This window comes from Crinia signifera, chromosome 5 (assembly GCF_055691185.1).
Source record: "Crinia signifera chromosome 5, ASM5569118v1, whole genome shotgun sequence".
In the NCBI taxonomy this organism is placed as follows: domain Eukaryota; kingdom Metazoa; phylum Chordata; class Amphibia; order Anura; family Myobatrachidae; genus Crinia; species Crinia signifera.
In genome coordinates this window covers 36,170,085-36,182,328 of record NC_139221.1, presented here as the reverse complement: position 1 = coordinate 36,182,328, position 12,244 = coordinate 36,170,085, and the positions used below count along the sequence as shown (strand labels likewise).

The 12,244-nt window shown below is 43.2% G+C and overlaps 1 long non-coding RNA gene across 1 annotated transcript; it reads left to right on the top strand.

Moving 5' to 3' along the window:
• Positions 1-4,147: 4,147 nt before the first annotated feature.
• On the top strand, positions 4,148-12,060 carry LOC146079423 (uncharacterized). The gene is made up of 4 exons (XR_014474521.1): positions 4,148-4,291; positions 6,862-7,033; positions 10,479-10,585; positions 11,696-12,060. It is a non-coding gene; the product is annotated as an uncharacterized LOC146079423 (long non-coding RNA).
• The last annotated feature ends 184 nt before the right edge of the window (positions 12,061-12,244 follow it).

Here is a 12,244-nt window from a genome sequence, read left to right as displayed (position 1 = left end):
CTGATTAATTTTCTCCCTTGCGAGTTCGTACGGGGGAGCGATGTTTTGTTTTTGCACATGTGTATAACCATTTATGTGCATGTACAGGCTCTGTTCGCATGGAGCAGTGCGTGCCGGGGGCGCGTGGGATGGTGGTTATGGGTCATGCCCATGGGAAAACCCAGCATCCAAGCGTTCATGTGGGCGGTGTTTAGTTGGCTCGCAAAGCGTTGTGGCATAATGTGTACTGGGGCACTACGATGTGTGTGGCATAATGTGACCACAAGCCATTGGTAGCTATCATGACTAAATCATTACATGCTGTGCAAGATACATGAAGGCCACTTAGGAGAAGAAAAATGTAAGCGGAGAGCGCGTGAAGTTATGTGTTGGCCAAGAATGATCCAAGACCTAGCACAGACTACAGCTACATGTGAATTATGTCTTACGTATAGACCGAAACAACAAGTTGAGCCACTGAGTCCTCATGCAGTGCCAGAGAGACTGTCCCAGAAAGTTGGCGCAGATTTGTTTGATTGTAATGGGAAAACATACATTGTCGTGACTGATTATTACTCTAACTACCCTGAGGTGAAGACATTACATACAACTATAAGTAAAGCCGTAATCAATTGCATGTAGTCAATTTTTGCAAGCCATGGTATTCCTATGGAAGGGTTCACTGACAATGGTCCTCAGTTTTCCAGTGCTGAATTAGACAATTTGCTGATGAGTGGGAATTTGTCCATACTACGTCAAGTCCCCACTATCCACGCTCAAATGGGTTGGTGGAAAGTTCAGTAAAAACTGTAAAGAGTCTCATGAAAAAAGCTCAAGAGGGTGAAGAAGATTTTGTCAAAAGTCTTAATCTACCGCAGTACACCTTTACAGAATTTTAGAGCAAATCTCCCGATACATGATGAACTGCTATTTACACATAACTCAGCGTTGGTCAGACTGAGTAAGGAACGTCAACAGGTGAAACAGAAACTGTTCCATGACAGGCAAACAAAAAGCTTATCTGATCTAAAATCGGGTGACCAAGTCCGTCTCAGATATCACGAGAAAGGTACTTGGGTGCAGAAAGGTATTGTGCAAGCAAAAGTAGCACCAAGATCTTATACAGTACTATACGTACAGAGGGCGGAACAGAAGGCCAGCTGGTTGTCCCTGCTGGCCTCTGATCCCATTGCTGCTGTCTCTGGTGGGCTACCCTCCTTCCTTCCTGGAACTTCCCCAGTTCCTCACAATGCTCTCCTGTTCTGATCCCGGGTCCAATCTTCAATCATCCAATCTTCAATCATCCAATCACTCAATCTTCAATATTCCTATCCTCAAATCTTCAGGTATATCATCTTTATTCTTCAAATTCAAGGTTTCTGATCCTTGTCTTGTCTTCTAAGAATTACCTGCCTGAATTATTTTGTTTATGTAAAGGACTGCCTTCCTTGTTTTGTCTTGCTATAAATCAAAGACTTGCCTTCTATTATTATTTAATCCACTAAAGAAGTATTGATTTTGGTTATACTATTCCTTGTATGAGTTAATTCATTAAACCTGCTCGTTTTAACCCATCTCCTGCTGGTCACACCTCTCTTCCTGAAATCCGCACGACACCATCAAATCCACCCACTTTGACACATCCCATACAGTATCTGGGGAAACCTCTCTATAGCCATGTATAAAAATCTATTTGACACTAGCCACACCCACATAGCCCTGGCCACACACACACACAGCACTGGTCACACCAATACAGTACTGGTCACACCTCCTCCGCTTCACCATATAGGCCCTTGAGAATTTTCGTCACCAGGCCCTGTCTACAAAGAACTTGCCATGATATAGTATAATCATTGCACTCATACACTAGTACTGTGATGAGTTTTGTAGCCTGTCCCTTTATGTACTGTATTTAATACAGTGTCATCTGTTCTTATCACTCTGTTGGTCACTAATGCCACTGTGCACAGGGTGGGCAAACCCCATAAGCCTGCATGCCCAATAGCCCTGGTACACCCTACACCCACTATACTGTAGTTATTCCACCGTGATCCTATTAATACAGTACTGCACATTTTCTTCAATGTTCCCATCTATTATTGCACATCCCATTATGTTTTATTTCCTTTGTGTCTCTTTTTGAACATAAAGCGTACCGTAACTACAGCAATGCCAGTAATCCTTGCTCATAACTAATACGTCGTACAGTACTGCGCTTATTAATATGCCACGCCAATAAAAGGTAGCAGCAGGTGTCACAAATCTCGATTTTTCACAGCAAATGAACTTTTGAAGTTTATCTCAGACTAATGAATCACATGTAAATACTAATATAAAAAGAAACTCAATTAACATTGAAATTTAATTACCACACAGTGGAAAACAGGATAAAAGCCGATCAAGGTCACAATAGATTCTTTGTTTGGAATTTCAATGCAAAAATGTGTTTATTGTAAAATATCCAAAATAACACATATTTTATCATTTAATCCAGAGAATAAAACGAATTCAAAGCCATTAATTCAATAAATAGATGAAGGTTGTTCTTATCTAAATCTCCAGTTTGTAAACCTGATGTTTGCATGTCACTTGGATCAGTATGGATATTCATCACGTTATGTAATGAAGATAAATCCCCAATCAGAAGTAATAGCAGAGTAGGTAGCAAACGGGTGGAAATTACAAATGGGTGTTTGCTAAACTGTACATATCTGCAGTGTTCATTCTAACACCCTGCACCTTTCAAAATCCATGCAGTTCCTCTATCCTGCCTACGGTGTCAATCTCTAATGTGGATCTTCTAGCACAGACTGATCTGTATTTAAGAAGATACCCATATCCAACTGCTAGAAGCACCACAGCAGAGAGCGACACCCCAGGCATGAAAGAGGAACTGCACGGAATTTGAAAGGTGCAGGGTTCTAGAATGAACACTGTGGGGGAAATATACTGAGTGAAATACGCCTAAAATAGGCGTATTCTTATAAGTAAATACACCTGTTTTAGACGTATTCGTATTTTCGGCATTTGCTATGCCAAAAACACGTAATTCTGTATTCGTATTTATGAATACGACTGTATACGCCATCAAAGGATACGAATAGGAATCACCATTCATTTAAATGGGATTCCTAATTTACTAAGTGGCCGTATGAAACATACGTCTAATTAGCAATTTGCCGTTACAATACGCCTGAAAAATAATCAGCCCTGGTTTAAAAAATCAGGGAACAATTCAAAATGTATTTTTTTAAACCAGCACCAGGCTCAAAGACCGGACCTGGTTCCCAGAATATGGCGGACAAAATGAGTAGGGGTCCCCCGTATTTTGAGAACCAGCACCAGGCCCAACCAGCCAGCAGAGTAATGCCACAGCCGGGCGGGAGACTTTTTATACAATCCCCATCCCCAGCCTGAGCAGGGATCCTGGGGAAGTGGGAACAGCCACAGGTTTCAGCCCCCCCAGGCGGAAACCTGAGGCTGTCCCCAGTGCCCATGGTTGTTGCAGTCATATTCATTCATATTAAGAATACGAATATGACTCAATCACATTTGTATTCAAAGTAAATTTCCCCCTACATCTACACATACATCATAGTCATCAGCGTGCACTACTGCCTTCCTATACCCGGTGCAGGACATACACCTCCTAAGGATGGGTATATACCCTATGCCAATATTAGCATGACTTGCTACAGTATTTCTGGTTAAATCGGAACAAGATATCGTTCAGGGTGTATGCCAGATTGCATTGATATTGACCTGCTACACAATCAGAAGATATCATTGAGTACAGACTTGACTATAATCCGGACTAGTAAGGGATAAGCTTGTTGAGCGAAGATGCAGACAGTAGTTGGAGCCAGACTAAAGGGACAGGGGTGCTGTCCTGTGTGTGCCATAGAAAAAAATAATACAGGGATGCTGTCCTGTGTGCTGCTGTTGTACTGTTGAGGGATGCTGTCCTGTGTGCCTCTCAATATGACTACTGACCTAATCGCACTCTTGCCCATATTGTACTCTAGTCTTCACCAGCTAGAAGCCTCTTTTCTTTAAGCATCATCTTTTTCAAAAATCATCTCATGCAAAAATCATCTTTTTTTCAAAAAGGTTATTTTTTCAACATCATAATTTTTTTCAAAAAAATCATCTTTTTCAACAGCATCATTTTTAAGAATCCTCTTTTTCAAAAATCGTCTTCCTCTTGCCGCTTCTCAGAATGTGAAAGTAATCAAAAATGGAGGTTGTATGATCCGGAGAACTTGGCCAGCTTTTTTCCAGGGGGAACCACAGGTCGCTGAAATTATGGGTTTGTTAAACTTTTTTGTTTGCATCATCTGCTCTTTGGGGCCTAGTATTTAAAACTGCCATCCTGTCTGGCACTGCAGTGCCACTCCTAAATGGGCAACGTATTTACAGTATACCAGTGGCGTAACAAGAATTTTAGCGCCCCACCCCCCCCGCCGATATTGGCAGCGCCGCCTCCCCTCCCCCTAGCCTTCCCACCCACCTTCCCAAGTGCAATGAAAACCCCCCTTACCCCTCCGCATGCCGCCGCCGCAGTCAGGGTCCCGGCCGCAGCGCATATCTTCTCCCGGCTCCGTCTCTTCCTGCAGTTCTATAATGACCATCATAAAATGGCTGCCCCCTAAAAGCAGACAGTTTTTAAGGATGCTTGAGGAGGCCCGCGCCTCCTCTAGCATCCCAAAAAACTGTCTGCTGTTAGGGGGTGGGTGGGCTAATAACTATAGCCCCGCAGATCGGCGCCCACAGTCCCTCAGCGCCTCCCCGCCACCGCGGGGGCTGCAGGGCTATAGTTACGCCACTGCAGTATACCTCCCACTTGTGTTGCTTAGAATAGTCCTCCAGCTACAGTACTTCAGTGCAACCTTTTGGCCTAAAACAATATTGTGAGGTGTTCAGAATAGACTGTAAAATGAGTGGAAATAAATTTTATTGAGGTAAATAATACCGTAGGAACAAAGAATAACCCAAATTCTGTGATTTTAGCTGTTTTTATGTTTGTTTTTTTCTTGAAAAAAAAATGCAGATCCAATCCAAAACCGAAAGGGTGTTTTTGGCAAAACCAATGCAGATCCAAAAACACAAACACAAAAAGTGTCCGATGCATACAGTATCTCTACTCAGAAAACATGGGATGCTTACTAAGGAAGCCTGTGAAGTTCAGAATTAAGCTAATTCTTGGCTGACCATTAGATGGGGCTATATTAATATGAATGCATGTGAACAAAAAAAATGAGCTAGATACTGTAAAACAAAAATGTGTCATGGCTCCTGAATGTGTTCTCCGCTGTAATGGATTTTTATAAAACTGGCCTTTATCTGACTTGTAAAATGATGAGGATTTAATACGCCCTCATAACCTCCTCCACGCCTGATTTGCATACAAAGAATATTTTATAGTACTGTTAAATCATCTTTCAAGTGTTAAAAAAACCTAGAAAAGTGTTTTCCAAATCCAGTACTCAGGGCACACTAAAGGCCCATACACACTGGGCGACTTTGAGCTCAAAGCTGCACAAAACAGCAAGTTTGAGCCGCTTTCAGCTCAAAGCAGCTCAGTGTGCGGTGAAGCATTTCTGGGCGGACACCCATCCTTTCATGAGTGTGGCCACAAAAACAGTGGGCACGCCCATAGAAACACTGGGGAGACGAGAGCGAACACAGTCGTGTCTCTGCCTGCTCAGGGCAGGTGGATAACATCACATGATGTTAACGCCCACCCTCAATTCGCCGAAGACGTTCATCTGAAAAGTACTTATTACCGAGGATGATTACCTTACCTCTGCATGCCTTTATGTCTAAATCACGATTCCATGGTATCTATAACCAAGCCATTGGACGGAGATAAAGTACCAGCCAATCAGCCCCTAACCATCATTTTTTAAACAGTCTGTATCACGGCAGTTAGGAGCTGATTGTCTGGCACTTTATCTATGTCCATTGTATCTCCATCTAAGACTTAGTAAATATACTTCCCCATACCCATTGCTGGACATAATAACCATCACAAGTTGTCTTGATTCCATTTGCCATTTTTTCTCCTCTCTTTAAACTAACGGACTGTCTCACCTGCCCGCTATTCGTTATTGCTGATTAGCAAACACGCTCAGCGTCTATTCACAGAGACAAAGTGACAGGGGGAATGGCCAGCAGCTCACAGAGCTCTGGCCATGCCTTGAATGATGATGGAAAAAGGGGATTCCTGTGAGGTCATGTCCTTTTCCCATAGGCTGCACCCCTTCCTGCCTGCACGGGAGTCCTGATTTATTTAAACGAAAAGTCTGGTGGAAAATATTAATACAGGTTGAGTATCCCGTATCCAAAATGCTCGGGACCAGGAGAATTTTGGATAACGGATTATTCCGTATTTCGGAATATTTTAATATTTCAATGATGTATTTTGAAGTATCTTGCATTTATGCTGTATAAACACATAATATACACACAAATATATTTTATTACCACATAAAATACACACAAATATATTTTATTTGTTCAAAAAACAAGGTTTCAAAACGTGAAACAAAATGTATGTACTATCTCAGCACTGAATTTGAATGCCAAGCAATCATTTTCTTGTACATATATAGTGCCAGTTACATATCATGTCCTCAGTAGTGCTGTTACAAATGTCCCCAGTGAGTTTTTAGCAAAAAAAAATTTTTTTTTCACTTTCTGGAATGTCCGTATTTCGGAATAATTCGGATAACGGATATTCGGATACGGGATACTCGACCTGTACTTGTCTGACACAGTTAAAGAAGGACTCTTTAAGTTTAGTTACAGGCACACAGACATTACTTTGTTTTATTATGATTGTCTTTTTTTTTTTTTTTTTTTTTTTTACTGTTGCAGCCTGCCAATGCAATTGGCTGTGGTGCGTTCCGGGGATGTGGCTCTGGATGGCAGCTGTGGTATGCCCCAACTTCCTCAGAAGACTATGACCTCACTGCCTGATAGCATTTCACTTGGAGGAGAATGTTGCACAAACTTGTGACAGCCAAAATGTCTTGTGAACATTTAATAGGTGAGCCATACATAGCTTATTTTGTGAATGAGATTGCTATACATGTCATGATAAAAAAGGCAGAGGTGGATTGGCTCTTGAAACCGGCCCGGGAGCGGGGGGGGGGGGGTGTGGGTGGCAGTATGCCCACCGGGGGGGTAGGGTGGCGGCAACATGCCTGAGGTCGCGGCGGTATGCCCCAGGGGGTGGGTGGCTCACCTGCTGCTGCTGGGAACGGGAGCTGGGAGGTGGGAGCCTGGGAGGTGATGCGCGTGCATGTGCAGCAGCCCTCCCGTGGCCATTTTGGAGTTGGGCAAAGTGCCTATGGGGGAGCACGGCCGGCCCCTTTTAATGACTTTTGGGCAGGCCCACCGGGAAATGGCTCGGTTTCCCGGTGGGCCAAACCGCCCCTGTATAAAGGAAGTAATTAGAAATCAGCAGGTGTTAGTGCTCATCAGTGCAAGCCACATGCCAACCAGAAGGAGCATATAAGAGTGCAAAATGAGGGCAATACAACACTGCAAAAGATGGACGCAAACTAACCCAGAGCTGGTGAGATAAATCATGGACAAATACTGTAGTACAGCCAGGCAATACCTTACAGAAGTGTTTTTCAACCACTGTGCCGTGGCATACTAGTGTGCCTTCAGCTTTTCTTAAGTGTGCCCCCAGATCTAGAGATGTCCACGCCAGTTTACAGCCACCAACAGCTCAACTGTTATTTTCTGGTCTCATGTGAGGGCCAATGTGTTTTATTTTTGTTACCTGTGGGGACAACTGTGATTGTTTTTTTCATATGGGGGCCAATTTATTTTTTGTTACTGTGGGGTCCAATGTGTTTTCTCCCTGTGGGGTCCAATGTGTTTTTTCCCTGTGAGGGTTTTATGGTGTGCCTTGGCAATTTTAGAATCTTGTTTGGTGTGCCAGGAGGTAAAAAGGTTTAAAGTCACTGTCTTACAGCAAGGGAGCATAGTGGAAGCCTTTAAAGAGGTTGTTAGGGCAGTTAGTGGATAAGAGAGGCTAATAGGGCAGGGCATCTGGTTAGCAGCTTAAACCTAAACCATGTGGATCGTTCAATTACCGCCAATGAAAGAAATCCAAAATCATTCCCCCGTCATCCTGTATTCCCCTATTATATTGCCATTTACAGTTTTTGCAGTGGGCATAGAACCCCTTGTACTAAATCATGTAACAATCATGTAGCAAGAACATTCTAATGAACGTTAGCAAATGAGGCCTATCGCCACTTTCTATCCCGAAACCATACATATCAAAACAGCTAAAATATACTCTACATAAGGACGTATCAAGCCTTGGGGGGGGGGGACCTTGGAGAGAAATAAAGAAATAAAGTGAAGCCAGGTACAAAGAGAGTTTTAGTTATGCTTGGAGAGAGATAACATTGAGATATATAAATTAACAACCAATCAGCTCCTATCAGCTAATTAAGTAAAATGTTTTAATTAGTATGGGTCCTTGCATTAGCTGTCAACATATTGGAATGGACACTATGATAAGCAAGACCTAGATAGAACCAGTATTAGGCATGTTAGAGACCCAACTGATGAGGTTACCTTGGCGTGGTAGGGAAGAACACATTTTGGGCCAAAATTGTGGCAAGTGCCTTAATTTGACTAAATGTTAATTATAATTGCTTTGATTACCAGTGTTCTCAAGGCACACCAACAGAGTAGGCTTTAGTGATATCCAGGCTGGCGCACAGGTGACTCATACTCCTTTCACATGGCACACGGGATTTGTATACGTGTCCTTCCTGGAAGGAATTACCCAGGATTTGTGATTCAAGGTCCGCCACAGCAGCCCGGCAATAAGCAGGCGGAGCGGCTGTGTGTCATCGGAGACGGGGGAGGAGACAGCTCTTGGAGCGGACACTGTCTCCTCCCTATAGCTCAAACGGGACCTGAGTTGCTCAACCCAGGTTACCCATTCACACTGCACAGAAACTTGGGTTGGAATGCCAGGTTGCTGGACCCGGGTATTTTCAGAAGGCCATCACACCGCACGTCAAACCGGGATATTTTTGTAATGTGAAAGGGGTATAAATAAGTACTGGAGTTATTTTGATTTAACATCTCTGCTGAAGTTTGGATATCACTAAAACCTGCCCTGTTGGTGTGCCTTGAGGACCATGGTTGAGAATGCCTGGCTTAGAGTATGCACCTATATTTTCCCTTCTTGTATTCCTGTGTTGCCCTACTAGTATCAGCAATGTAACACCTTGTATGTTTAAATTAGGGAGTGCAGCACCTTTCACACACACACACACACACACACACACGTTAAACAACAGTAAGAAACTGGTTGGCTGCATTGGGCAACTTCTACACTTTATCCCACTCCAAGGCTTGATACCTATACCCCTAAGTATGATAGACAATATCGCATCTCTCATATAGAACAGCAGTGAAATACCTGTAAAGGACCAGTTAAAAGGGAGCATATGCTTCAGGTCTTGGAGGCAGTGGAGAGATAATTCAGGCTAATTACCATGGCGCAGAGTAAGTTACTTGCTATGATACAAGGCCTCTAAATTAATTGAAAATTGAAGAAAGATGAAATGTGACAGCCAGGAAAGTGGAAAATGAACAGATAATTTGTTAACTTTATTACTGAGAGATCCAGAGTGTGTCAATATCTTAGGTGAAGGTAGATGAGATATTCCGTAACACGTACAAAAAATATACAGTTCAGGAGTTTCTTACAGAAAATGTATATTCTTCTCAGACATGGTATCTCTGCCTAGTGTAAATGTGTAATACTGACCCATGCACTGGCATGTGCAAGGTATGTGCACGCACTCAGGTTAAGCACAGAGCCAGATTAGGGATGAATGGCACTGATATGCGTCCCCTCGCCACACTTCGGGCTCGGTGGTTTGCTGCACTCACCACACTTTCTAAGATTAACTCCACGCCCACGTGGATAATGGAGGTATGACGTGGATAGTGGGTATATGATTCTGTTAGTGGGTGTTGTGTGTTGTGTGTGTAGTGTGTGTGTGCCTGTGTAGTGCACTATACTTACCTGAATGATGTCCCCGGCACCAGCGTTCCAGCTCCTTCGGCACTTGGCTCCCTGTCCGCCATGACAGTCGGCAGCAACGAACGCAATTAGCATAGTGCCGCTGGGGGAGCAGGGAAACCATGTGATGCTCCCCCAGCGGCATTACAGTGAATTACATACATTGCTGCCCATATAGACAGGACGCGTCTCCTCCGCCCGGCCGCCTGCCGGGTTCTCCCCCTTCCATGCTGGCCGCCATTCAGACCGCCGGGATCTCCGCCCACCCACCGAAGAATTTTGAAGATTTAGCGCTCCACCTTTCCCTTTTCTTGCTTGTATCTTGTTTTGAGGAACCAACTATTCCTTCATGTAAACAGATTAACACATACTTCCTATCCCTGGCGCATACTCTCTACCAGCTGGTAAATACTCTTTTTTCCAGTGTCTGAAGACTGGCAATTCTGGAAAGGATAATGAAGACATTAGGGAGAGAAGTTGCTCTAGAAAGGTGCAAAGGTGTTGAAAATGGTAGCGTTACAGTTCAAAGAGGTAAGGATGGTGGACTGCAGCTGGCGCGTGATCAGGTCACCGAGAGCGAAAGGATTGTTAAGGTATTCAAAGACCAAGCAAAGTCTGAAGGAAATAAGGCTAAAGCCGGGAAAATATTAGACAATATATTGGACGATTTTTTTATTTTGACCCAAATTGGAGCAACAAATAGTGTAGTCCTCATCTTCTAGTGTGTACGCCCTATTGGGTCTCCTGTGCATCATCCCTTGCTTCTTATCTGCTGACCAGTGCAGACAGATCTGTAGTTATCTTTAACAACATTACGCTTCTGGATGTGGCCACTAATTTACATATGTCACAGTCGCACAATATATCGTTTAGTGTGCGCAGCCAATCAACATATCGTTCTGTCAGTTGGGCCACCGGCCAAGATCCCAGTTTGTCTCATGTGTACCCAGCAGTAGGCAGTGGCCATCATGAAATTGCTCATTTCAATTCCATGCAACGTGTTGATTTGATATCTGGCTGTGCAAATATTGGCCACTTATGATGCTGCCAACATGGAAACTTTTCCCTCGCACCCCCTAGAGCAGGAGCGGGCAATAATCAACCCTCCATATGTTGATGAACTACACATGCCAACAGGCCTTGACTTAGTTTTGCTATTTGGCCATACTGAAACTGATGTAAGGCATGCTGGGATGTGTAGTTCAGCAACAGCTGGAGGGACCCTTATTGCCCACCCCTGCCCTAGAGGGTGGTGTGCCAGTTGACGTGATGAATGTCACGTTGTGTCAATGCTGATTCATTGAAATCCTCCTGTAGTCTTCCGTTTATTCCTAGCAATTGCATTATTAGATTTTTTAATACCTAGGCCCATTGCTGAAACCGAAGAGCTGTAGAGTTTGTCAGCTGATCACAGGGAAAGCGCTGAGAATTAGGGCTGATTAAATGTACCTATTACAGAGTCATACAATGTCTACCAGAGGTAACAGCAATTGCTTACATCTTGCAGATAGCTGTACGCAGACTGTGGCTACAAACAGCTGACACTACTCTCCCTAATTCCGCGTCTAGATAAAATGCCTGTTAGTTTGCAAAGTCTTCCATTATACATTCTGACACGTAACCATTTCCCTTTCATTACAGGTGCTCACTCTATGCTGCCGAAAAATGCAATTTTTATTTCATCAAATCAAACAAAATAGAACGATCCATTTGTAGCCGTCAAATTTCCAAATGGCAATATTATAAAATTGTTGCAGAAAGACGTTAATGGATCTCAAGTTTAACACGGCTTCGGCAATTTCATCTCACAATTTATAATCTTCCTGCTGATTTTCCTCACTTAGTTTGTAGAGCGCTACAAGTTCTTTCACTCATTCACAGCGTGTCATGATTAACCAAGCAGGACCGATTGTGGATCTAAAACACATACATGTTTTTATTCCAATTCCTTTACCGAAATATCCCAAATATCCCAAAATAATAAAGCAGTCAGTGTTCTGCTGTGACATAATGGGGGAGGGATAACTTCGGGGGGGGGGGGGGGGGGGAGTAAAAAGAGGGTATCAGTGGAATTAAACTATCTGCAGTCCTAGAATAATAACAGAGCGTGTCAATCTATAGCACATATATGATGACATAAATAATAAAGTATATACTAAATATAAGTAATATTTTTTGGGGTTTAAAAAA